Source organism: Phyllostomus discolor, chromosome 3 (assembly GCF_004126475.2).
Source record: "Phyllostomus discolor isolate MPI-MPIP mPhyDis1 chromosome 3, mPhyDis1.pri.v3, whole genome shotgun sequence".
In the NCBI taxonomy this organism is placed as follows: domain Eukaryota; kingdom Metazoa; phylum Chordata; class Mammalia; order Chiroptera; family Phyllostomidae; genus Phyllostomus; species Phyllostomus discolor.
The window spans coordinates 183,042,333-183,046,820 of record NC_040905.2 but is presented as its reverse complement, the minus strand read 5'-3'; the positions used below and the strand labels follow the sequence as shown (position 1 = coordinate 183,046,820).

The window sequence follows — 4,488 nt, the reverse complement described above, 5'->3', positions numbered from 1 at the left end:
TCCCACCTTAGTTCGTGTCCATGAGTCATACATATAAGTTCTCTGGCTTCTTCATTTCCCATGCTATTCTTAACCTCCCCATGTCTATTTTATACCTACCATTTATGCTTCTTATTCCCTGTACCTTTTCTTCCATTCTCTCCCCTCTCCTTCCCCACTGATAACTCTCCTTGTGATCTCTATTTTTGTGAATCTATTCCTGTTCTAGTTGTTTGCTTAGTTCATTTTTGTTTTTGTTTTTTAGGCTTGGTTGTTGATAGTTGTGAGTTTGCTATCATTTTAATGTTTGTATTTTTTATCTTCTTTTTCTTAGATAAGTATCTTTAACATTTCATATAATAAGGGGTTGGTGATGATGAACTCCTTTAACTTGACCTTATCTGGGAAGCACTTTATCTGCCCTTCCATTCTAAATGATAGCTTTGCTGGATAGAGTCATCTTGGATGTAGGTCTTTGCCTTTCATGATTTGGAATACTTCTTTCCAGCCCCTTCTTGCCTGTAAGTTTTTTTTTGAGAAATCAGCTGATAGTCTTATAGGAACTCTTTTATAGGTAACTGTCTCCTTTTCTCTTGCTACTTTTAAGATTCTCTCCTTATCTTTAATCTTGGCTAATGTAATTATGATGTGCCTTGGCGTGTGCTTCCTTGAATACAACTTCTTTGGACTCTCTGAGCTTCCTGGACTTCCTAGAAGACTTCTATTCCTAGAAGTCTTCCCTTTGCCAGATTAGGGAAGTTCTTTATTATGTTCTCAAATAAGTGTTCAATTTCTTGCTCTTCCTCTTTTCCTTGTGGCACCCCTATGATTTGGATGTTGGAATGTTTAAAGTTGTCCTGGAGGTTCCTAAGCCTCTCCTCTTTTTTTTTTTTTAATTCTTGTTTCTTCATTCTGTTCTGGTTAAACGTTTATTTCTTCCTTCTGATCCAAACCATTGATTTGAGTCCAGGTTTCCTTCCTTTCACTGTTGGTTCCCTGAGCATTTTCCTTTATTTCACTTTTCATAGCCTTTACTTTTTCCTCTATTTTGCAACCATCCTCAACCAATTCTGGGAGCATCCTGATTACCAATGTTTTTTTTTTTCCTTTTATGTGTGATGTTCCACACAAAATGTGAGTAGCTCTAAAATTATGGCAAGCAGCTGTGCTGTTTGATAATTATCAGGACAAATCGTACTGTTTTTGTTAGGTCCAACTATATTACCCTTCTCACATTTGTCTTCTGAAGTATTTGTTAAAAGTGGTGCCATGAGGACATGCATACAATGGTTGTAGAAGAAATTCAGAAATTTACTTTTTTCAGTTTTATCATCACTCTGCTGGGCTTCTTGCATGACAAATTCTCGGACAATGGATGGACTAAATACTACTAAATAAAAAAATATGTTTGTAGCAGCTGATCTGAGTTGCAAATCATCCATGGCCATTACAATTTCAAGAGCAGGAAGAATTCCCAATTTTGCTAAAGTTTTGAAAAACGCATCCCTGTTTTGAAGTTGTAATGTCTGAGAAAATGCACAAAATTCCTTGAAAAAATTAACCACTTCACACCATTTATCGTCATCTGTGGCCTCATCTGTTAATTATGCAAAAACTTCAGACAAAAATTTCTCACCTTCCTGCAACATTCTGACTATTTCAACTTTGTTGAAGAAAATAAAAGAAACAAAAACAGATGGCATAGGCAAAATGATGTCCTGAATGTACTGTACCCTGTAAGTCTGGTGTATTTTTTGCCTTAGCTCAGAGTCTGTTATTGGTATAACTTCCTTAAACTTTGCAGTTTTGGTCAGGAATTCTCTATGCCTTTTTGGCTGAACCAAAGCAGGGTCATTCAAGGGATATCCCACAACATCCATGATACACTCATCAGAAAACATGACTTCAAACAGAGTTGCCCTATTTAGAAATAGGATTCCTCTAATAATTTCATACAAATGGTATAAGCCTTCAGTGGTTTCTAGGTTCTCACAGCCTGGAATAGCTGCAGTAGTTTTTTAATATAGCCTTCATTTTCCAAGGCCAGAGCCAGCTTTTCCCTACGGATAGGTGAGGAGAGCACTGAGGTAACTAAGTCAGCAAGCTCTTCAAGTTTATTGAGTTCACATGTGGGCAGGTCACTCGATGACTGGTTTTAGGCATTTCTTCACACCATTCTTCTACTATTCATCAGTGAGGTCCCATGTGACTTCCACTGACGGATCCTTACCTTGAACCTGACAAATTTTTTCCTAGATCTCATCATGGCCAGCTTTTTCCTGAAAACTTAGAGCCAAATCATAGTTTTCAGCTTCTAACAAAACAATTAATGTACCCTATTGTTTCTGATATGCAGTGTTTGGATTTATCTTTGATTCCAAGAGTAGGGATCTGTGGGACTCCGCCTGAACCAGCAGCAACTTCTCCTTAAGCTCCCCCCACAAGTGAGAGACGTGCCTGGTGCCTCGGTCATCCCATTGCCGATCTTCATTCAGAGTACAGACCTTCACTCGCCGCTGTGTGTCCAACATTGTGGCTGCTGCTCCCACAGCTCTGGCCACCACCTCCACTTTCACTTTGTCCACGCCTCTCACTCTTGAGAGATGGTAGCAGCAGCGGTGGCAGCTCCAGTTCCACTTGGCCCAAGTTCACCATGGCTCCCACGGTTCAGCCACACAAAGGGGCAACAAAAACCACCAAGACCTCTACGACCAGAGTTCTGGTTACCTCACTTTACCCCTCCACACACCAACCCTTCCCTTTGCTTCCCCCTAGAGCCCACTTGCTCTCCTGCCCCTGCAGTAACTACTACACATTTGCTATCTTGTAACCTAATTCTCCCTGCCTTTTTCTTCCTCCTCCAGCAGGTTTGCATGGGCTGTCTGAGCAAGGGCTACAGTGGTAGATGAGGCCAACTCTGATCACCAGTGTTTTGAACTCTGTATCTGATAGGCTGGCTATCTCTTCATCGCTTAGTTGAATTTTTTCTGGTGCTTTGATCTATTCTTTCATTTGGGCCATATTTTTTGTCTTGTGCTTTTTATATAGTAAGGGGCAGATCTGAGGAATTTGCCAGGTCGGAGCAACCTACCTCCATGCATTGTGGCGCTGTATGTGGGGGAGGGGTCTGAGAGGAAACAATGCCTCTTGCTCAGCTCTCTGCTGGCTTTCAGTCACTTCTCTGGTCATTTACCCACAAGCAAATTGAGCCCTTCTAGTGCTGATACCCAGGTGGGTGGGTTTGTGTACATTCTAGGACCCTATGGGTCTCTCCAACGGAATCTCCTGTGAGGCTGGGAGTTTCTCCTGCTGCCTCAACCCCCACAGGGTTTTTCAGTCAGAGGTTTTGAGGCTTTATTTCCCCCCCCCCCCCCCCGAGCTGGAACCCTCAGTTGTGTGGTCTGCCTTGCTCTCCAGTTGTTCTCAGTTTATTTGCATGCAAGTATGGGACCACCTGCTTCACCAGCCACCACCTCACCCGCCCTGGTCCTCCAGCTTCAGCCTTGCTGCACCTCCTTTCCACCCCAGCTGCCCATCTCCATCCCTCCTACCAGTCTGGGCGAGTGTTTCTTCTTTAACTCCTTGGTTGTTGGACTTCCGAATAGTTTGATTTTCTGTCACCTCTGGTTATTTTTTTGTTTTTAAATGTGTTGCTGTCCTTCTTTTGGTTGTGCAAGGAGGCAAAGTGTATCTACCGGTATACCTCCATCTTGGCTGGAACTTCGGATCTCTCTCATTTTACATTTTTCATTAGAGAACCACACTTGTCCTTTTCTTTAAAAATTTTTCAATTACAGTTGATATCCAGTATTACTTTAGATTATTCAATCTAAGGTAATCTAAAGTAATGATTATAGTGGTTAGACACATATAATTTATAAAGTTATCCTCCCTAATAAGTCTAGTACCCACCTGGCACTATACATAGTTATTATAATATTATTGACTATTTTCTCTATGCTGTACCTTACATCCCCATGCCTAGTTTGTAACTTTTAATCCCTTCATCTTTTTCACCTAGCCCCCAAACCCCCTCCCATCTGGCAATCATCAGAGTGTTCTCTGCATTCACAAATCTATTTCTGTGTTGTTTGTTCATTTATTTTGTTCTTTAGGTTCCACATATAAGTGAAATCATATACTATTTGTCTTTCTCTGACTTATTTCACTTAGGATAAAAACCTATAGGTCCATCCATGTTGTTGAAAATGGTATACACTTTTGTCTTTTGATTTAAAGATAGTTACCTATGAAAGACAAGGACAACACTGTGGAGTATAAGGTAACATTTCCCTTGGCTGGAGTGATGTAAGAATAGAATTCTCAAGCTTGTCTTAAAAGTCTGTGTGGTTGAAAGGTCTGGCAGAGATGGACAGCTACTAATGTACCTATGACTGAAGAAAACCCTACTTACTCTATTTGAGAGGCTGATTCTCTGACCTGTGGACATATTTAGAAGAACATTTTCTGGAGCCTTGTTTAGTGATTTAAAGGTGGGAACAACCTCAA

At 40.9% G+C, this 4,488-nt stretch overlaps 1 pseudogene; it reads right to left on the bottom strand.

Annotated features, from left to right (window-relative positions):
- Nucleotides 1-1,052: 1,052 nt before the first annotated feature.
- Nucleotides 1,053-2,760, bottom strand: LOC114504396 (annotated as a pseudogene).
- Between the last annotated feature and the right edge of the window lie 1,728 nt (nt 2,761-4,488).